Source organism: Colletes gigas, unplaced genomic scaffold (assembly GCF_013123115.1).
Source record: "Colletes gigas isolate AHSC1104 unplaced genomic scaffold, ASM1312311v1 Colletes_gigas_Sc00004, whole genome shotgun sequence".
In the NCBI taxonomy this organism is placed as follows: Eukaryota; Metazoa; Arthropoda; class Insecta; order Hymenoptera; family Colletidae; genus Colletes; species Colletes gigas.
The window spans coordinates 9226959-9250818 of NW_025106633.1; the positions used below are offsets into that span (position 1 = coordinate 9226959).

Genomic DNA, 23860 nt, shown 5'->3' on the forward strand with positions numbered 1-23860 from the left:
TACGCTTGCATCTACGTAAAAAATATCGCCGCCATATTGGGTATCTATCGAAACCATATAACCTCCTTAACCACTATGCAAAATATCTTTTGTCAAAAGTAAAAATACGTATAGGTTATGCGACCTGTAGATCGTGTCGCGGAGTTTGCTCTTCTATAAGCGTAGTTGGAACGGAGTTGACTATAAATTGTCTCGCGAGCACGCGAACAAGAACGTATCCAATAACCGAGCCACATTGCAACATTAAGGGCCGGCGACGCGGGCTCGTTTTTTATCATTTTCTGCGCCGCGAACCTGCAACCCGGCCCACCGCCGGAAGACGCCGGATGCAAGCGTTTCTTTTTCACCGAAATTTATTAACGATCCGTGATTCACGCAGCAGGGTAGCCGAAACACCGGTCCGCTTATTTCAGTGTGCTTTCTTTCCCGACTTTTTCCTTTTGGCTCTCTTCCCCTCTCTATACAGGAGGTATCAAAATATTTGGGTGTTCGGGGGTTGCTATTATTAACAGTTTTAATAATTCCTAATAATAGCAACGTACATAAATAGAGGGACAGTTTCCACGTCACACTGCAAGGTAATTATATGTTTAAACTAATCGACGGTTGCTAAATTTAATTATAATTCCTCCTTTTCATCGGAGCATTCCGGTTTTATTCTTTCTTAGATTGTTAACGTTTGGTTAAAGAATCACCAGGGGGCCACGAGCTATGCAATAGAATAATGGCGGACGGTAGATCTATTCTGTGGGTAGTTTATGCCCGATTGACAAACGATATTGCCCGCGACGAGTTATCGCGGGATCGTTGCGAGCAGATACATACACCGCAGACACAGACGGGAGCCGTATTTTATTTCTGTATCACGGCTGACAAACACGTGTTGCACCCGAAACCTTGGCCCGAATCGCTAGTTATTCGGTCAGTTCATCGTTGATTCACGCTGCACCGTCGTGCGCGCGGCTCACGGGCACCGGGGAATCGTCTAATTTTGCTACGACGAGGTATCCGGCGTTATATTCCTCTCGCTCGTTTTTCCTCGTCGGCGATCTCCACCGAACGCGATACGGCGTTGCAACGGAGTTTTTTAACCGAGCATCGAGTTTCCAAACGGAATCAAGAAGCTCCGTGTCTTCTTCTAAAACCCATTTGTAGCGTTATATACGGACACGTGATCACGAACACGAACCCGCTAGAAGTTAGGATATATCGAATCAAAAGATCTTTGTCCTCCGTCATCTCGACCAGCGGCGACGTAAACAACCTAACCCTTCCCCTGTCGCGTGACTCGCTCAGCAGCAGCGCCACCTAAACGGCGACAAAAAGTAACCATAAACCTCCGAGCGCTGCTCTCTTTCAGAGTCCGACATCCTCGAACTTTCATCCGTGCCAGAAACGCGACACGAGCGCGATTTTCCAGGCGACATTACGAGGTGACAGGTACAAGGCCTGAAAACGTGATCGGGTTTAGGATTTCCATGGGGTGGACTCGTTCCCCGTGGCCCCTCGTAGAAAACTACCAACCCCCCCTACCCCCTCTCTCTCTGTCCCCCGCCGTTGGGCCGGGGCTGCTCATGTTACCGCGGCGTTTCGCGTCTCGCCGCTGGCCCGGCGGAAGACAAACGAGCGGCTCGCCCCGATAAAACGATGCCCGTGCTCGATTTATCGCCACGAAACGGTGCACCGCGCCGGGGACAATGTTCCAGGGGGCGCGCGGTCCGGTCCAGGACGAGTCCAATTTGCGTATTTCAGGCCGCGAAATTGGAACTTCAGCGGCGCGTGTCGCGTTACCCCGATAACTGAGCCAGCCTCGCTGGAGGATACCCCCTTCGCCCCGCCCACGATATTATCCGTCCGCCATTTGCATTAATTGCCATATCGTTGCGGGGCACGCTCGACCCGATCAAAACGACGGATCCTCTTTCTTCGTCTATTGCTAAAATTGCATCGACTAGACAAACAAATGGACGTTATCTTCCAGATAATAACAATAATATAGTCTTTTAACCTATACCATCGTGATTCGAAAATTACAAGCGTTACGTCTCCATCCCCTGATCGCTCAATAATGAAGAGTATAGACCCAGAATTACTAGTCCATTGATTTGGGGAGGGAATAAAATAAATGATAACCAGAGATTAACGATAGGATCTCCATATCCATGAGAGATACATTTTTATTCTATTCATAATGACTACGCCAATGTCCAGTATGTTTCTACTCTGTCTTGATGCGTTTCGTTCGCGTCCTTCGCCGCGCGATGGAGCTGTAGTTGCGATCGACTCGGCCAATGATGACAATGCGTGCAAGGGCAGGCGTCGCTATTCGCTATTACTTTACGGCCAATCAGTGTGCCTAGCCATCAGACACTGGAAATAAACATCGATGAAGATTAATCAAAATGTTAGCAGTGTAATGGTATACAGATCATTTGATAAACACACCATGCCATATGTATTTCAGCGAGCCACTTTGAATAGTGTCGGATCATCGATGCGAATTCCTCCCAGTGCCATGTCCGTGGCTGATGGGTGCACCTTTGTTTCTTTGTAATTAATGGCACGCTGTGAGGTTCGCCATTAGAAATTCAGAGCCACGTAAACGGGGCCGACAATGATCACCTGCCGATCACGATCCTAGAGGCCGCTTTCGACAAGGACAATAACGTCGACCACCGTGGAAAACGGCGGGAACAGAAAGAGAGAGAGACACGCGTCGCTGGAAAAGAGACACAGCGGAGAATCGCAGTCGCGATCTGAAGTGCAGATTCTGCACGGCGAAAGCGACGGTTTCCACCAGCATTAACCGACTCAACGGTGAAAACGATGCGAACCGATATTCCCCTCCACTTCCTGGTGGATTAAGGCGAATTCACAGCATCCGTCCGTGTGAATGAAGACGGAACCGAGTGGGGGTTTCATCGGGCGACGAGTGCACCTAAAATCGCCCAGCAAAGATTAATTAATTCTGTTATTATTTCATTAAAACCCAAATTAATCGATTATTTTGGATAGTTCCACGTACTATAGAGAGATGACGTTATGCTACATAGTTAATACTCTGAGCTTATGACGTACGCGCCACCAGAGGGCTACGCTCAACCCTTCTCTCTCACAAGTATACTGACCATCTGTTCCTATATATACGCTCCTCGACCGACTACCCAATATCCCAATCGTTCAAGGCAGGGCCTGCTAGCGGCCTTCACGAAGCAGTACTATACCTTGTCTCTCAGGGTGGCCTTGAACAACCAAAGAAGCTTGCACGGACCAACGGAGGACGCCAAAGGCAAAAGATCGTTCTCGCGTAGCCGCTCGCGCTGACCCTTTGAAACCCTCTCGAGCGATAACCCGTTGGAAGGAAGGGGGGGTCCCTAGGTGGATTTCAGTATTAGAGGGACGACGACGTACTCCTGGGGGGGGGGAACGAAGAGTATCGAGAGTTATGCGCATGTATTAAATTTCAACTCTCGCCCGAGGCCAGACACGCTGCGGCTGGTTCTTGCCTTCCAAGGTGGAGGTGCAAGGTGCAGCGAGACGACCTACGACCTTGCCAGTCACGACCGCGACCATCCGCCGACGTGCACCGCGCGCCTGTGTTTGCATCTCCCCCGCGTGCACCGCGGAATACCGTTTTACTCGCGCCTCGTCTAACGCAGTGTTACACGCCAGCCGTTATTGATGCGCTGCCCGAGTCGAGCCAGACGTAGCTGGCACTCGGGTTACACTGAATTATTCGGAAAGCTGTTCAAGTTGTTGCTCCGGCGACTCCTTGCACCCTACTCGACCGTTATCCATCATTAGTGTCCGAGTCGTTGGAGTTGATTAGTCTCTTCTCTATATATATGTTAAAGATTCGATTCGGGGTTCGTGCATTCCACATTCAATGTTCTCTGACATGGATAGCTTGAAACATTAGCATTGACAACGTCAACCTTGTATTGATCAGTCTTTTTCAATGTGGAATTTGATCCAAAGACTCCTCTTACGAGACATGGTTTGTAGGTTAAGAGGGTGTATATTAGAGAGCTAGTATATTATGTTCATAGGACTCTCATAGCAAAGCGTAAATCATCGCTTGTTCTCCTAAAAAACCCAGGCCCTGTCTTAGGCGCCAGAACATTGAAGATCGGTCGAGGAGTGTATGTATAGGCGGTTGGTCAGTAAAATACTTGTGAGAGAGAGAAGGGTTAAGCGTAGCCCTCTGCTGGCGAGTGTGGAAAGTGTCGCCACCATAATATAATATGCCTCACCACAGTCCCCCAACAGTTGATCTAGGACAAGACGGTGTAATTGTTAAGTTCTCTACGCGTGGTGATCGTTGTTATATCTTAATTGACACAAATATAACAATTTCGCGCCCACCAGAGTTTCGTAACCGAAATGTACCGGTCGAAAACGTGGCGACAGTCCGAACGAGCGGGGCAGAGTAGCAAACAGAGGTTCACAGGGGTACAGACGTATCATTAAGGTAAATGGTTGCTCGCCCGTTTGCTTACGCGCCAGAATGAGCCCTTTTCGGTCGACAAATCCGATGAACAGTGGTTGTACACACCGGGATGAGAAACGGCCAGGTCGGGGCGTGATAAATCAAGCTCCCGGGCTAACCCGTAAACGTCGGGACCGGTGGCCTTCGAACATGGCCATTTTCAGCGGGTAATCGCGCCTGATGGGGGCTACTCGGAATTTGCTAGAACGGACGCACCGACTCGGTGAACGCCAGCCATCAGGGAAAAATTACAGGCGCGTCGTAGGGACGTCAGAAGGAGGACGATTATTTGTCCATGGTGTTAACGATGATTTGTGATGCTAATGCTTTTCACAAAGGGGAAGAGAAACTCCAGATCGAGTGGGATAACTTAAAAAACATTTGTATCGATATGTGGGGGTCCTGTGAAAAGGAAATTCGTATCTAGTAGACGCCATCTTAGACGCTAGGATATCGGGTAGTCGAGGAGCGTATATATACTAATGCAAGGTCGGTCGAGCGCTTGCGAGAGGGACCAGAGCGCCGTAGCCCTCTGGTGGCGAGTACTGGAGGCGATAAACCCTCCACAGATATATTGATTGTCGAAGTTTAGCTACCATTCAAGTAGCAAATCCCAGTCCATCTTGCAATTCTTAACGCAACGCACCTTCAGTAACCGGGAAACGATAAAATCTCGCGATTAACGATCGTGTTTAATCGTCAGTTGCCTTGACAGATGCGTCATTCCACCCGCATTCCGGTCTGATAACCGCATTGTTTGCGAAATCTCGAACAAAGCTCGTTGTCGTGGATGGGTCGCGTGACAAGATTCGCAGTAGACATTACTTCTTGTACACAATACGTTTCGCAAGATCGGATGTTTCAGCGATGATAAAAAAGTATAAAAATTCTCTCCGATCATATCCGCGGAATAAATCAATTATGCAAATAAATAGAACCGGGGGAACGTAACTTTTTGACCTGCTCTTCGCCGTTGAACGCAATCACGGGTATGGGAATAAAATTAATCATAATTCATGGAAGCTCGATTTAATTTATTTGTCAGTATAATTATTTTCATCGTCGACTGTTTATTGCCGCTTCTGATAATTCGACGTATATCACGGTGGTTCAATTAACATTTCATTGCCAGTTAAAATAGTCGTAGACCGTTCGAAATAACCGCGCACTTTTCTTTACACTTCGGCTCTGTAATAATGATTCAGCTTTAAAGGAGAAAATCTATTAGAGAGAGTCGTTAATCGTAAAGATTATAATAGCGCAATATTCATGAATCAAAGGAGTCGATTTTATCTTGCTGTACCAGACAAGTATAATATTCAAGAATTTATTTTTCTTACCCGTTGTGAGAAACAAATTTTCAAATGGAATTTTTAGCATTTTTCATTTTTTTTTTTAACACTCTTTGGCATTTTCAGGGCACGAACTAGCCACGTGGACGTCAGGAAGACTTCTTCCGAGAAAAATAGATCAAGCTCGAGAATCGTTCAAATATTTACAGCATTCCAAAGAAATCGCGATGGCGTACGTCACCCCGTTATCATCAACGGGTCATCGACGATAACGTGTACATCAATCCACGTGTAAGTTTTGCAAATATTTCTTCAACCGTGGAGCGATAGATAAAGAAGACGGAAGCTGTTCCAACTGTTCGAAGGGTACCAAAGTCACTAGCATTCAAGTACCAACGGAACGGTCTAATAATACCAGGCAGTTACAATTTTATTTATAAGCTGTGTACAAAATTCCCAGCGTTTAAGTACCAGAAGAATACGATGGATCCAAACAGCAGCCCACGTGCAGGTTTTGGAACTATTTTTCAGACCGTGGAGCGAGAGAGACGGAAGACGGAAGCTGTTCCAACTATTATTCGACGGATACAAAATCGCCTAGCGTTTAAGTATCAACGGAACGGTCTAATGATACTACGCAGTTACAATTTTATTTATAAGTTGTGTACGAAATTCCTAGCGTTTAAGTACCGGGGGAACATAACCTTCCAAACACGATCTCGTTCGGTGAGTCACCGAACAACGGCCAAGTTCGTCGAAAAGAATAACGCTCGATGCCAACGAACCCGGTTGCCAAGCATTTTCCATAAAAAAAAAAGAAAGACCGTTAAATTTAAGTGGCGTTGGTTTCGAAGACGATCCGCCAAATATAATTTTCTTCGGTCGTTCGACGTCGGAGAAAAATGGCGGGAACCGTAGAATGCACGACGTGGACGACGGGAGAGGGAGCCCCAAGACGTATGTATTTCGTGGAAGTTCGCAGCGCCGTGTGGAAAACACGCGACGTTTCGAGGAATTAAAGACAAACGCGCGTGGTTGGTCGGCTGACGCTAATAAACAGCGGCGAGATAGCATAACACTAAATCAACGGGCGGAAGCGAGAGAGGCCACGAATATTTCTAATTAACGAACCATTACCGCATCGGTGAAGTATCGCGTAATAAATACGGCAGGTATACCCGGCCATATGTCGCAATAAACGTGCTTTTAATCGTCGACCTGGAATTCCTCGTCGCTGTGATCCTGAACGGAATAATTAACGCGTCGCCCGTAACTGTAACGTACCGGTACAGTTGCGATTCTCTTGTTGCGAATTATTCCGGGTTTAGGAGACGACCAAGCTTGACCCGTGTCCGACCACATCGATACCGTTTTTACATTGAACCCCTCCCTTTCGACGACAAGTTTCCCACGAGTCACTTTCCATCGTTCGCGACTACGATTCTATCGCAGAAATATTCGTTTCGAATCGTTTTGGTCTTGTGACGTAAATTAATCCTTTGTGATACCGAAATAGTACACGTACGTATGTACAAGGAAGAGTATCGATAGCGTAACAAAATTAGGTCGTACCACATATTTATCGTTTAATATTTTTAGAAACCACGACATTCGAGCGACGACCTTATAGTGTCGAAAAAAACTTCTACCAACATCTGTCACTAGTTTTTGCAGGATATTCTCACAACTAATAAACTTCGACTGGCGCCACGGAGACAGCAATGACGCCACGAAGTCACGTCGAACGGAACTACTTCGTCATACGAGGTGGAAAAAATAATGTATATTTAAACGGACAAAACATTCGATTTCGTAGAATTCTACAAATTTGATAAAACAGCTCCCCGAATAACAAACCCATCGACGCGGTAACTCGTATTTTCTTCCTTAAGAATCGCGCAGACGATAACACGGCTTTCGTCTTGAAAATTTCTATCAAACTGGATCCAGAGCGTGAATCATCGTTCGGAGACACAATTTCGAACGTAAGGATGCAAATTCCTGAACCGTTATATTTATCTCTCGAAACGAGACATTCTTCTTTGCGACCTTGAACTTGTCCATTCAAATATTCATTTTGTACAGGTTATGTATTACGTGTACACTAAATATCTTTTTCCATTTTGTTCGGATAACCTATCAAGCCCGACTACATCAAAAATACATACAAAAATCGTAAGCTCGATAATAATACTCTTGATCTGTTCTTCCTATATTTACGCTAGTATTCTCGATAAAGAAGAACCCAAGAAACTTGTGGTTGTCATTATGGCACCTCCCCCAGCGGAGGTCGCGCCCTTTACTTTGGAAGACACTGTCCCGCGCGGTGCAGCGGCATCAAAGTCCAAACAAAATCTCATTAGCGTTCGTTCGCCTTTGTGGCGGACATGCACGAGAGCGGATACCGTCTGAAAATAATCCACGCGTCCCGTACATCATGCCTGTTCGCCCGATAAATAAAATCGTCAAAAAGGTGTCGCATAAATTCCGCCTAATGCACACCAGAGTCCTGAAAATATATTTCACCTGGGGTGGCGTGCGCGCGAACGCGAGAAACGGAAAGATTTAAGCGCCATCGGCGACACGACCGCGAAACAGATATTTCCGGGGGAAGAGAGGGGGAGGGGGGGGGTCGATTCGTTCAACGTTACGCGTAACCAAGGATCAATCTATTAATCGTTCGTTGATCGCGCCGGTGCGGGACGTATTAAAGCGCATCGGTCGGTTTTCGCGTCTCGAAATACGTATCCGGCCCCAGAGACGGTCGCGCGACGTTTTACGATCGTAAACGGCGCGTAGGAGAAGGCAAGAGAAGAAGAGGAGCAGCAGAAAATACTAGGGCGACAACGAGGAACGTCGAATACTTTTCTCCCCTTCCCCCTCCTCCCTCGCCCGTCTTCGGAGATCACCAACAACTCCCCCCCCCCACTACTCCCCCGTGTCGCGAGGAGACGACCACGAGTACTCGTATTCGTGATCGTAAAATTAGAAACGCCGCGGCGCCCGGCGAGGCGCCAGTTTCTCGATCGCTCCAATTCGTTCTTTGACATATTCGATGATAACCACGGGGATCTCGAGAACCCTTCGTCCTCGCGAGCAATTTCTATTCGAAGCTCGACAGAGGTTATATCCACCCATGGAAAGAAGAACATCTGATTTGACCAAGGTCAGTTGTTTCTAGTAAAACGTATTCGAATATCTGTATCGAGACGATCGATATTGTTTAATTATTTCTGATAGAGTCGATTACGTCACGGGATCACGTGATCACGTGATGGAGTGACGTGCAACATCATCCACCCACTCTCCTAACCTACACGTCACCTTCCGCCATTTTGTTCCGGTCGTTGCCAGCTCTGTTTATAACATTATCCTCCTTAATTTCCAGGCGTATATCAACGTGCTTACGAATCACCGCAAATCTTTTATTCCGCAGTAACTGTACGAATTTGTTTATCACGAGAACTATTTTTTTAATTGATTCGTCGAAGATAAATTGCAAGAACGTTGCACTTGTAGTATTCTCTGTTCGTGGGAAAAATATCATTTTGTTATGGTTATTCGAGTAAATTACAAAGTATATCGGTCTTAATTACGAGATGCATTAAAAATATCGAGGAACGTATGCATATGTTTATTTTCAGACCAGACCGGAAGGTTCAATTTATTCCGATTTTTAAAGCACCTTTCGTTCTTACGGAACTTGTTATTTCTGGTAAATTTTTAAATTACGTATACAGTATACAATGTAACGCGAATGTAAAGCGTCGAGAAACGTAGATATTTTCCACGTCTCGCCCTGTTTATAAGAACGACGATCCACGAACCATAAATAAAGGAATTACAAGAACACAGCATTCTGTGCAATTACACGACGCCGTAGTACGCGACATTTATGCAATCGCGTACGTTAATTGAGTGTGTGCTTCTAATTAGAACAAGCGGAAAAGTGTATTACTCTGCATATGGTAATACGGCGTCAAGCAGGATTATATTAAACGTACGATCGAATATATTACTATGCTAATACAATGTCAATATTAAAATTCACACATTTACTTCCTACGTTAATAACGCGGCTTTGAATAAATAACTTCGCGTTTAAGTATGTAGATTAACCTTGCCTTATATGTAGAATCGGATATATGAATTTCAATATTATACATTAATATTGGAAATCCATCGGCGTAAATAACGCATCTCCGAACCGAGCTGCACCTGCAATCGTAACTGTTTACATTTAAAGACTGTCAACCTGCTCTAACCCTAACCTTAAACATAACTTAACCGTGAAGTTGAAGAGATTGACCGCCATTGCCAACGTGAGAAAAATGACTGGCGCGAAAACCGCGCCGAAATCGTACGAAAAAGTAACTAAACCAATCGCGTGCCACATCGCGTTTCACCGAGCATTAATTCAACGGCCGAGTCCGTAGAAATTTGCACGATAAATCTCTTATCGCGAAAGACAGGCCCAGCCTACCGTACGAAGATCGTCGTCGGTGCTCGAGCGATATCTTAAGAACAGTAATTTTAGCCTCTGCTTTACGATAGTCTTTTGCCTTCTGCGCCGTGGCGGCCACTATTTATCGAGCCCCATTGTTCGGCGTAGAAAGTACCAGTGGCGGATAATCACTTCTAATTATCACCGGTCCAGAAGCACGATCGCGATAATCGTATTTCCTGAAAATAAACTCGTACACATTCGGACCGAGGCGGTCGCGCCGGATTTCACCAGGAAATATTTCCCATGTCGCCGGATCCGCGACTTTTCCTTCGAATACGAACACGCCTGTCGATCGTATTTCCCTAGATTACGCGTAAACACGTGAGAACGTGTCTTGACGATTACGAACTAGGTTATAACCAGCATTTTACGCAATCGAATACTTGATTTGCATCGAAAACTAATTGTCGTTAACGAATGAGTATCGTTACGCAAATATAATATTCCCCCAAATGTCACCACTTATTTTGCCTTCCGAGAAAATTGTTTATTCGCAACTTGGTTTCCATAAACTCGATACGCTCGGTGTAAATGTGTGCAGTCGAATCGAACGCATACTGCACGCTGTTTCCGTGTGTCAAAAATGACTGCAGTGTAAACCGAGCCTTCGGCCTGCACACGCGTTGCACCATCATTACCCACGCAACTGCGGATTTCCTTTTACTAATAAGATCGCAAATTGCGCGCGGCAGTAATTTCACGTAAAGGATAGTCAGTCGCGTGTGTAACATTTCTGCCTATACTTTGTACGACAGACGAAGTTGTGATTTAAGGTTACGGTAGACCGGCACGTAAGCGTTCCGATCGCCGATTAGAATCGCCTCCGGCGAACGACTGACGCAATGACTTCGTGAATCGTTGCAGATCGAATTACTATTGATAATTTTACTATTTGCGAAAACGCGACAGCATCACGATATCCTCCGACATCTCGAGTCAGCAACGGTGCAACAATGCCAGAATCGTTCGTACATTGGAAGCAGGGGTAAAATTGTGTTTCGTGAACAAAATCTTAATTCTTGTTTCGAGGTTATGGTCAAACGATTAACGGAAGTTAAACCTTCGAAACGACGACCCAACCTAACCTAACCTCTGCTTCTCGAATTCTATGAAACAACGAACGAAAATATCGAAGAATCAGCCGTAAAAAGGTAAACGTGACAGAAGTGGGGCAGGTATCGGTAAAACGTTCGATCGGCACCTAAATCGTTAAGCGATTAGGAAATCGCGGCGACGTGCGTTCACAGGGAGCAGTTACGTGCACCGATCGGATCAAGTTTCTCTCGTTACGCTTGTTAACAATTAATTTTATCGTTGTCACGTGAGCACGCTCGCACGGTAGTTCGAAAATCCGCCGGCATAAAACAGCGAAGTAATGTCGGCCAGTTGGTAACCCGTGGTTAAAGAAAGAACTATGTAAACGCCCCGGCCTCTCTAACGAAGCGATAGCCATGCCTCCGTACGCAATAAACACGGTTGCTGGACGTAGCAATAAACACGAGCCTAATTGCCGCACTCGCATTCCGCGGTACCACGCGAACGATTTGCATTTCGCCTGTAATTATAATTCCACCCCGCGGTGGCCAGGCAGCGGGCGATTAGCGAGGTGTCGCCGGCCATTTCTGGCGTTTTCGTGGCTCGCGGTCGTCCATCCTTATTACCGACCGTCTATCAACTGATCGTTGGACAACTGTATCGGCCGCGGATACACGCCGTTTCAAAACCTTGTTCGGCGACCTCGTAAATCCACCGTGTTCCGCGTAAGAGCTTAATTAGACGTTTTTCCCTGCTGTTTTATGGTTAGTTTAGACATTAGCCTGGCGCCTGTTCGTTACTCGCGATTGCGCATGCTTAATAGGATAGTTAGAAGTGAATGTTGCTGGCTGGGAATACATTTCGCGCGGCTAGGCTCTTTCGATGTATTGAATATCGTGGACAAACCGTTTCAGATTTTCGTGGACCACGCGAATTGTGTCATTCCGGAAACTGGCATGATTTTGACAAAGAAAGCATCGAATCCTCGAATCACTCGGGGTTTATTCGATCGATGTGGAAATAAAATTTTTACTCCAGTCCCGTTGCATCGTAAATGGAAAGTATACCGTTAACGTGTGAAAGGAAATGGTTTACGATATCGTCGAAAGTAATAAAATTAGTTTTACGAAATATCGATCGACGCAATAAACTTTATGCAAATACAATTTGGTATCTTATTTCATGTGAAAATTGTCCTTTCCAATTATTACGCCAGGGGGCAGTTTTTCTGATGATCAGGCGTGTCTAGAGTTTCGTCTGTTCAACATGCGTATAATTATGACTATTTCTTTTCAACCTTTTCCTATTTCATGCTCCATCATACCTTTTTGTTCGTGTTTTTTCATCTATTCGTATATTATTATACTTTCACGATGAGAGAAATCGTCGCGTATCGAATGAACGTTTATCGCTGTACATTTTTATTGCACAGTCGTGAAAGAATTTTTCTAATTTACCAAGTTCGCAATTAGAACGTAATTATGTATTCGAAGATTCCCTTTGTATTTTACGTGAATCCTGGAAAAATCGATCTATTTATATCGAGAAGGAAATATACTCGTCAACTTTCGATTCTTACCGTGTCCAGTACGGTTATAGAATCAGTGTTTGTTATGGTACGAATTTAATTCGAACAAAGTGGAAACAGAATCAATGCTGATGTATAGTTATGACTTTCGAGTTGCAAAACTCCGGTCTGTTTCTTTTTAAATATGATCTCGATGCTATTGGATTAGCTATTTGTTCGAATCTGTTTTCGTACCAGTTTCCGAGTCTGTGAAAATAACCAGGGCTAAAAATATTCCCGGTGGATTTGGCGGTGGAAAAAACGCGGGTATTTGTGTTTTATTGCTTTTGTAAAACTTTGCTCGGTTCGTCGTGCAATTATATCGGATTTATTTGTAACAATTTAACGCAAAGAAATTAAATACAACATTTCTGATATTACACTTATTTATTTATATCAGATTTTCTACAGGGGAAAAATTGAACAGTGCTGTATGTAGTAGGGAACTGTGGCGTCGCTTCTCATGCTCGCCACCAGAGGGGTCGTGCTCTCACAGGCACTCGAGCGACCCCTCAGTTGTTATATATTCCTCGAACGACTTCCCAATATCCCAAGGGCTGCTAGGAAGCCTTAGTGATGAGTCCACTAGCGCCCTCTCCTTTCCTTTTCTGTCTACGAATATCACGAGTTCCTAACCTTAGCGAAAGCAGCGCCATAGAACTCTTTTAAACGTTCATTTATTTATGTATACAAGAAACACAGAGTAAGTTTATATAAAGGAGTTACTAAATTGCTATTATTAAAACCTAAGCTCAACATTAGTATTGTCTATTGTTAAAATACAGATATTTAGTTTTGTTTCGATCTGCGGGGGGTTAACATTCTCCATCAAAGACTGCACTTACCTCCTGTTTGCTTTCACCTAAACTCCACCTCGGCTGTTTATCGTTGTATGCTCGGTAGTTGTGATTGTATCAATAAATTCTGGGATTACGGTCGAGTTCGTTTGAGGGGAACGTCTCTCGACAGAGGGCGTGAAAAGAGAATCATTCTTTATCAGCCGTCCCTCGAGAGAGAGAGAGAGACTCGAAAGATTCAACGGGTAATTGGGCCTGTATTGTTTGTTCATGGCTGACAGAGTACGTTAACATTCCTTGTTGCGGATGATTGGTATGCTTTCACCCACACTTTGGCAAGTGCTCATTGTCTTAAGCGTTCGGGGCTGGGGATCGCCGTACGACATCGCTCTCTGTTATTATACGGGCTTATCGGTCTGCGGGGAAACTCGTCGATTTCTCATAATTAGGTGAAACGCGAAAAATGGTATCGTCGGTTTCCAGAGTCCCGACTGGTGGGATCCCCCACTGTACAGGGTGTTCCAATAAAATACAATGCACGAGAACAGTGAAAAAACTTTCTAGAAACATTTATAACCATTCTATTTTGAGGTTAGGTCAATTACATTTGGCAATTCTAAACGAACTTTGGATGAAATTCATAGCAAATGAAGTACTGCCTTTGACACAATGTTCGATAGTTCAAGTAGTCGGTATTATTATAAATTATTTATTATCGAGGATTGTTGTTTGAATAGTTTTTTCTTTGAACTTTTCGAGGTTAGCTATTATTCGTATGTTTCTATTCTTCGTCACAGTCGTTCGTGAACGTAATAATTCGCGTTGCAGGCTCGTTATGGCGTTCCTTCGCAGACGTTTCTGGCACTTTCGGTTTCCGAATGTCGAGACGCGTTGCGCAATCTCCTCGCTTTGTATCAACTGGGCCAAGCCGGAGTCTTCGCCGAGAAGAGGACTCTGACCGTTCGCATTCTTCGCTGTCCAACCGGCTGGCACGATCAGAGTCACATCTTTCGAGCGTCCCCAACAGCCAGCAAACAATGATATACCGCCGCGATCGTACCAACAACCCCTTCAAATGGATTTTTCAAACTGTCGTCGACGCACCGTTCCTCCAATCGCGTTGAAAACTTTCTTCAGGAAGCTATTATTTCTCGTATCGATAGGAAATTGCGTCACGGGTAGATCGAAACGATAGATTGCTCCGGTCAATTGTTGCTAAGATTTTCATCGGTTCGATATACAGGGTGTTCGGTATATCTACGGGCAAAAATTTAATAGGAGATTCTAGGGGCCAAAATAAGACGTAAATCAAGAATAGTAATTTGTTGATCGAGGCTTCGTTAAAAAGTTATAACTGAATTTTTTTCTAGAAAGTGGGTAGACTTTCGGGGGTATGTCTACTCATCAAAAATTATTGCAATTGACCCCCGTAACTGAAAATAATTTTTTGAAAACGATTTGAAATTTTTTTTTCGCCAAGAAATTTAAGCATCTATTCGAATTTTTTTCTCGAAAGTGCGTAGGATTTCGGGGGTATGTCTAATGATCAAAAATGATTGCAATTGACCCCTGCGGCGGGTAATAATTTTTTTAAAACGATTTGAAATTTTTTTTTCGCCGAGAAATTTAGGCACCTTCTCGAATTTTTTTCTAGAAAGTGCGTAGGATTTCGAGGGTATGTCTATTCACCAAAAATTCTTGCAATTGACCCCTGCAACCGAAAATAATTTTTCTAGAACGATTTGAAATTTTTGAATTTCATTGTTAATAACTTTTTAACGATGCCTTAATTAACTAATTGGTATTCTTGATTTTCGTCTTATTTTGGCCTCTAGAATCTCTCATTAAATTTATAGCCTACGTTGAAACATCAAAAATGCCATGGATCAGAAATGGTCAGACAATTTGGATCAAATTTTATTTTTAAAATTGAATTTTTGCTTTCCGGCTGAGGCCAGCGTGGATTTCTTCTCGTCGAAGAGCCTGTACTGGGGCATTTCGAGAGGCGAAATCAATGAAGAAAGGATATGGGAAAAAAAGTAGAAAAAGCTCGTCAGGAACGGGTATCGAGCCGCCCTTTCGCCGACGTCGATCTTATTGTCCCGGTCGCGGTGGCGGTTTCTACCCCGCGGCTTCGTATAATACGATTTCCGCATATTGTCTCACGTGAGCGGCCATTCTTGCAAAAGCGGCTTTATAAGAGCGGTCTCGCGGGATCACGATTATATTGTTACCGCGGTGTACGTACACATAAAGTCCGCTATCCATTATACCCGAACGAATAAAATAGAGATGTATTGTCCTTATATACGGGGCAAGTTGTACGCCTGCGAGCTACACAGCCATTTATTATTAGTTAAATAAATATGTAGCCCCGTCGATACACGCGCTTGGGCCCCGAGACCGTGTGTCCACTTGCTACGGCCTCTCCTGACCAGGAAACGCGATATCGACCGTTCCCCTGGCTCCCCTTAACGATGGCCACGGGTCCAACGTAGCCCCGTTTCCGTGCTCCGTGTATATTTCGCCGGGGAACCTACGAAAAAACAAGGAAATCATGAAATAACAATTATTCCATCGACTTAAAACGATTGTTAGTTACGAAAACTCCACTTTCCCCACTGTGACTCGTTTTACGTCACACTTGGCGTTCATATTATCTTTTTTAGTTGGATTTAGAGAGGTTTAGAAGTCACTAAAGTCAATTATATAAAATGTTGGTCTTGCAAGCTTCCAATAATTTTAGAAAATATCTTTTTAGCTTTGGTGAATGTTACGCAAAGGTTGGAAAGATCGACGAGTTATTAGAGAATATCGCCAAGCAGAGTAATCGTAAGATTTATTAATCCCCCGTTGCCAAACTCGGTTCGTTAGAGTAAAACGTGATTCTCCGTTCTGGTAAAGCGACTTTCTTGCCGCCCGCTTATCGTCCGCGGTGTATGAATACAGTTTTACCACCTACCGCGTGGTATTGTACCGGTTACGTGGGATTATTCCACTAACTTTCTTATCGTCACTTTTACAAAAGCTGTTTTATATTTCACTGGTCCACTTCGAGCGAAACAAGACAATCGTTCTCCGCTGTCATAGAGCCGCTTTACAGGCCTGTGTTAAGGAGACACGTTTGATTCATTATAGCCGAGCACCGGTACGCCTCCGAACTTCTAAATGTCTCTTTATTTTTTTTCCCCCCAAACACGTGCTACAAAGTTCTGTATCAGTTTTCCTTTCCTCGACAAACTTTGCGCGATACTGCAGCACCATTGTTCGATCCCCTTGCATTTTTATAAAACGTTTCAAATGCACTGAGTCCTCTGAATCGTTAAAAAATAGAACACACGTTTAAGAGTACACTTGGAACGTCGTATGAATGAATGAGTACAATGATAGAGTTTGACTGTTGCTCTAGAAATGAATGAATACGTTGCTAGAGCTTGGATTTGCTCTAGAAATGAATGAATACGTTACTAGAGCTTGGATTCGCTCTAGAAATGAATGAATACGTTACTAGAGCTTGAATTCGCTCTAAAAATGAACTGGTATTCGAGTAAACTTAGTACATCGTCATATGAATGAATGAGTACACCAATAGAGTTTCAACATTGCTCTAGAAATGAATGAATACGTTTCTAGAGTTTGAATTCGTTATAGAAATTAACTGGAATCCAAGCAAACTTGATAATGTCGTCGTCTGAATGAATGAGTACACTGATAGAGTTCCACTGTTGCTCTAGAAATGAATGAATACGTTGGTAGAGCTTGGATTCACTCTAAAAATGAACTGGTACTCGAGTAAACTTGGTACATCGTCATATGAATGAATGAGTACACTGATAGAGTTCCACTGTTGCTCTAGAAATGAATGAACACGTTGCTAGAGCTTTGATTCGTTATAGAAATGAACTAGAATCCAGGTAAACTTGGTCCATCGTCATATGAATGATCAAGTACACTGATATAGTTCTACTGATGCTCTAGAAATGAATGAACACGTTGGTAGAGCTTGGATTCGCTCTAGAAATGAATGAATACGTTACTAGAGCTTGAATTCACTCTAAAAATGAACTGGTATTCGAGTAAACTTGGTACATCGTCATATGAATGAATGAGTACACTGATAGAGTTCCACTGTTGCTCTAGAATGAATGAACACGTTGCCAGAGCTTTGATTCGTTATAGAAATGAACTAGAATCCAGGTAAACTTGGTCCATCGTCATATGAATGATCAAGTACACTCATATAGTTCTACTGATGCTCTAGAAATGAATGAACACGTTGCTAGAGCTTCGATTCGTTATAGAAATGAACTAGAATCCAGGTAAACTAGATAACGTCGTCGTATGAATGAATGACCACGCTGATAGAGTTCTAATATTGCTCTAGAAATGAACCAATATGCTATCAAAGTTCGAATTTACTCTATTTTAGAGCTATAAATGAATATGAGTACATTGATAGAGCTTCAATGTTGCTATAGAAATGAATCAAAGTGTGGATTCGCTCTAGAAATGAACAAGTTCACTCGTAGAGTTGCAATATTGCTGTCTCCATCTAACCCAGACCTATCAACGTTTATAGTAATTTTTATAAAATGCATGCACAATAAATTTGTTAGTTTTTACCGCTATTAGAAAAACCAGTGGAGCGTGTCTGCTATAAATTTGTGCTTTTTCTGCCGGGCATTGTTCGATTTCCCAATTTAATTCGTACAATAGGGCACGGCATGTAGGAAACGGCGACAATAGAGCGAGCGTATCGTGGCACACGGTGAAACAGGTACCTCGTGTGGTTGGATTTAATTACTTTCACCGGTGCGACGCAGCCCCGGTAGGAAGTTAATTAATTTTTGTTCGCTTTGCCCGTTGTTTACCACCGATCGGGCCCAACGATCGCTGGCTCAACTCGCTCGTTACCGACGCCCGAGCCCATCGAGGGGAGGGATCTAATTCGTTTTAGATCCCTGGGCGACTCTCTGTTCTTCCGATTGTTACGGACCCGGTCGTCGACTGCTCTGCACGTGCCTCTCTCGTTTCTCGCGGCTCTAATGGAAAGGCAATTAACGCGGTCTTTTATCGATCCGTTGTCTAAGGCGCTCGGTAAATACTGTGGAACCGGCGGAAAAAAGTCCACGATCGTTACGGTACACGGAGAGAGCATTCCGTCGGGGAACGCTTTCGACTGTTATTGAGGCTGATAAAGCTATCGCCCCGGAGAGAGGAGAAACGGTGTACGTAATTTGGGGTGGTTCGTGTTGAGAAACTCTGGCTGATCCTGTTAGGTAACCTCGATACTAGTTGTGCAATTAGTATGCATCCAATGGGGAGTCGAGATTAGATGAAATTAAGGGTACTTCCCGTTCACTATATTTAGATTCCAGCTATATAATGGTCCATTAGAGGTTCGATATTGCTCTAGAAATTAGTGAATACGTTGCTAGAGCTTGGGTTCGCTCTAGAAATGAACTAGGACTCGAGTAAACTTGGTGCATCGTCATATGAATGATCAAGTACACTGATAGAGTTCCAACGTTGCTCTAGAAATGAATGAATATGTTTCTAGAGCTTGGATTCGCTCTAGAAATGAACTGGTACTCGAGTAAACTAGGTACATCGTTATATGAATGATCAAGTACACTGATAGACTTCCAACATTGCTCTAGAAATTAATGAATACGATACTAGAGCTTGAATTCGCTCTAGAAGTGAACTGGTACTCGAGTAAACTTGATACATCGTCATATGAATGACCAAATACACTGATAGAGTTCTAATATTGCTCTAGAAATGAATAAATACGCTATCAAAGTGTGGATTCGCTCTAAAAATGAACTCCACCTTTAGAGTTGCACTATAGCTCTAGAAATGGATTAGTCTATCATTATAGAAGAAATCTTTAAGTAATATAGCGATAGTCCATGGATGGGGGAATCGCGACAGCTGTTATTGGTAGTTGTTAGGCAATTATGCTCCCGACTGAAAAGTCAGAGCGATTAAAAATGAGATTGTAATCACGGGGATGGGGCTGGTCAGGCGATAACGATAAAATTTGAGCAGCAGCCTCGCTTAACGAGATTGTTAATGTCCTTTCTACGATGAGGTTGCGTTAGGGCGTTGCAAAAAGCCGGGGATTCACGATTGGTTTTAGAGAAAGGAATGCGTGCGCGCGCCATGAAACGTACACAGACGGTGAGTGACCTAGAATCACATTATCGCGATATGTTCTGCTCGCCGACCCACTGACGTGACACGCCCAACAATCCGGAGCGATGTATAGTCGGTAGAGGCGATACGGCGAACATCTCTGCGGAGTCGTTCGAAATTTTAGACCCTCGATTCCGGCTATTAAAACCGCCATAAGACACTCGTTAACAGAAAGGAAACGTAACCGTATAACGAGACACGTTATTGCACCGATTATACCGTTACTCGAACCGCTACGAAGACACTGTGTTAATTCCTTTTTTTTTTCCAAAACAATCCGTTGACTTTCTCGACGCTGAAACTCCTCGAGAATCTCGATCTGTCTAAAAATTAGTCTTAAAGCTTCCTGATACCTTGTAAAATTTTAAGTAGCTCGAAATGTTACAAAGTCTTGAATATTCGAGGTTAAAAGTCTAGAAAGAAGTGTAAAATCACGACTATCGTGAATAGTTTTAGACTTTTTTGAACGTGTCGATGCGTTCACTGTCCAGTCTCTCGGCGGTGTATCCAATAGCGTGGCGGTGTGGCCCACATACGGGTCACGGACAGTGAACGCGTTGGGTCTTCTAATTAATTTTTCTCAATTCCCAGACGATTCAGGGACAACCTAGAGGTCGCTGGTAAATTAATTGTCCGTCAAGGCCACGCATTAAGACTCTCCCCCCCACCGTCGGTGCTCTCTCTCCAGGCACAAAGATCGAACCAGGATCTGTCGTGACACGCGGACGTACAAATGGCCTTGAGCAGCGAATCGAGGTCGACTGGACTCTTCCCGCGACGGGATATAATTAATAACTGTCGTTCGTCGCCCAAACCTCGTTATTAGCGTGTCTATTTCGGCGTGTTGCATCCACCACGGTCCGAAAATGTTTATTTCGAGCAGATCGATCTTGAATAGGTACCTCGATATAGCAAACGATATTAAGATATAATCGTTGCCAGGATTCCCATTTTATCCGGTTGTTTGTTCGATCGGGCGATTTTTGGCCACCGGGAACGTCATCGGGCTACGATAATATGCTTAAATGGCTATTTTCGTGCGTAAATCGGCTGGAAATAGAACGTATCTTCTAGGTGGACGTGAAATAATAATATTAACCTCGCCGCCGGTAACATTTGCCGTGTCAATAGCAACAGTCGCACGTGACGCGATCGTGCGAACCGTGAGAGATAAGGTAAAAGACCCAATACTTGGACACGTCCCAGGATTTCGATACTACTGCAAATAATACTGATTATTATGCTTCGTCCATAAATAAACTGTTTTATTACGATTTCCAATCGAACATACTTCGTTTTAAAGGCGATAGTCCAGTAATCTTTTACCCTCGTTTCATTGCAAAAGTGAGGTTATGATCTTTACATTTATGATAGCTCTGGTTGCATACTAAATTAAACTGATGCAAGCCTTCTGAATTTGAAACATAGCATACAAAATTAAATTCATGGAAGCCCTCTGAATTTCAAACAAAGATTTTAGATTAAAACACATCTACATGTTTTTAAAGTTCAACTTTCTGCTGTGAAAAATGGAGGTTTCAACCTTTAACACTAGACAATTATAGTGTATTTATTTATACCAGAGAAATTAAAATGATAGGTGCTTGAAGAAATATGTAATGCAGTGTTTATTCATTCTGATAGGTTAGGTTAGGTGGGGTGGTATTAAGACAATCTCATATAGATTGTTGTACTTCTTTTTACAAAATTAAATCAGATTACAGCTTATACAAAATTATGGTAAATTTTCATGAATTCAGTCAAGTAAATATTTTACAACTTTTATTAGAAACTATGAATGGGTGTCATTTTGACTGCTTTGGTTGTTATGAGGACTTCTGAAAGATTGTTGTATTTTTTTTTATTTTTTTTAAATTAGAACAGACCAAGTGTTCTAATTTTTACATAGAGGTGTGCATTGTTCGACCCTCGTCAGCTTTTCTGGAACGAATTAGCACCTAAGTTCGGGGTATAACTGGCACAATGAGCAAGATCCATGGATCTTTCGTGGAAGAAGAAATTCCCCCGGTGTGTTCCATCAAACGTGGCCAGCGACCGCGATGAATTATGGCGAAACGCGGTACGGAATTCAGGCGATTAGCAGATAACGGTCGCGATAATTATCGCTGCATTAATCTGTCGACTGCGTCGTTTCTTCTTGGAAGCTAATCTTTCCTCCGAGAGGAATCGTCGGGGGAATGACTCAATTCCGCGGCTCGATTTCGAGCGATTGCCCCCGGGCGGCCGGAGTTAATAATAAGTGTTTCGATATTTACGTTGGACACCTCGGATCTACCGCGTTATTTAGGCGCTCGGGATCGATTTACGGGCGTTGTTTCAACGGGAATTCTTTTGCAAGAATTGGAATCGATTAACCGACGAATCAACGAGTTCTTAAATCTCATTAAAAAATATTCAGGAAGTCGTAGAAAATCTACTGTAATGACGCCTAGTCGTCTCTCGAAAGCTTCCGGATTCTTAAGAAATTTTTCAAAAATCGTGAAACACTCGGTCTTAAAATATTTGTAATACTCTGAATGCTTCGAGTGTCCCTTATGATTTAAATTAAAAATATATGGAACGTTTTGTGAGCCTCAGCTTCGAACTCGTGCTCGAATAATTAACACGTAGTTGAATAATTTCTAGTCATTTTTGGTCAGACTTTATATTTTCGGTAAAGAATTCTTTTCTCGAAAATGCGCAGGAATTCGGGGGTATGTCTATTCACCAAAAATGATTGTAATTCATCCCCGCAGACGAAAATAATTTTTCCAGAACGATTTGAAATTTTTCTTTTCCGTCGAAAAATTTCACACCTTCTCGAATTTTTTTCTAGAAAGTGGGTAAGATTTCGGGGGTATGTCTATTCACCAAAAATGATTGTAATTGACCCCTGTAACTAAATATAATTTTTTTAATATGGTTTGAAATTTTTTTTTTCGTCGGAAAATTTAGGCACCTTTCTGAATTTTTTTCTCGAAAATGCGTAGAATTTTGAGGGTATACGTAATGACCAAAAATGATTGTAATTGATCCCTGTAACTAACTATAATTTTTTTAATATGGTTTGAAATTTTTTTTTTCGTCGGAAAATTTAGGCACCATTCTGAATTTTTTTCTCGAAAATGCGGAGAATTTTGAGGGTATGTGTAATGACCAAAAATGATTGTAATTGACCCCTGTAACTAAATATAATTTTTTTAGTATGATTTGAAATTTTTTAATTTAATTGTTAATAACTTTTCAACGAAGCATCAATCAAGGAATTGATATTCTTGATTTTCGGCTTATTTTGGCCTCTACAATCTCCCATTAGAATTTTTGGCCGAACACCCTGTATATATATTGCATATTTGAGAAAGAATGCAGAATGAAAAAGGAAAAGGAAATAGAATAATCTCTCGCATTTATAATACGGAAAAATCGAAATGAAGCACACAGTTTGACCGTTTTTCGTCATTAATTGTTCAGCTACGACAGTCCTATCTCACTCACATTCTTTTCCCACTTGCGAATTCTGAATTCGCCGCTAGAGGGCAATGGCCGCTCGTCGCTAACTTCGTGTCTACAGGTTAGAACATCTTAAAAAGTCATGCGTCTGCTAGAAGTCGTGAAAAAGTCTATCGACGTCTACATAACCTTCAAAGCTTCCGAACTCTTAAGAAATTTATGAAAATTCGAGAAACACTAGGTCTTAAAAAATTCGTAATGCTTCGAGTCTCTCTCAAGACTTAAATTAAAAAACTATGGAACGATTAGAACATCTTAAAAAGTCATGCGCCTGTTAGAAGTCGTGGAAAGTCTATCGACGTCTACATAACCTTCAAAGCTTCCGAACTCTTAAGAAATTTATGAAAACTCGAGAAATATTAGGTCTTCAAAAATTCGTAATGCTTCGAGCCTCTCTCAAGACTTAAATTAAACAACTATGGAACGTTTAGAACATCTTAAAAATTAATTTCAAATAGCTGT

At 43.0% G+C, this 23860-nt stretch overlaps 2 long non-coding RNA genes across 3 annotated transcripts in view; one reads left to right on the forward strand and one right to left on the reverse strand.

Moving 5' to 3' along the window:
• The first annotated feature begins 8791 nt into the window (after positions 1-8791).
• The window catches only part of LOC122405369, a 31239-nt gene continuing 16170 nt past the window's right edge, over positions 8792-23860 (forward strand). The window contains exon 1 of the long non-coding RNA XR_006259762.1: positions 8792-8947. This is a non-coding gene — a long non-coding RNA (uncharacterized LOC122405369). The remainder of the gene's footprint in view (positions 8948-23860) is intronic.
• The window catches only part of LOC122405368, a 113134-nt gene continuing 104733 nt past the window's right edge, over positions 15460-23860 (reverse strand). For both annotated transcript variants that reach the window (XR_006259761.1, XR_006259760.1), the window contains exon 5: positions 15460-16223. This is a non-coding gene — a long non-coding RNA (uncharacterized LOC122405368). The remainder of the gene's footprint in view (positions 16224-23860) is intronic.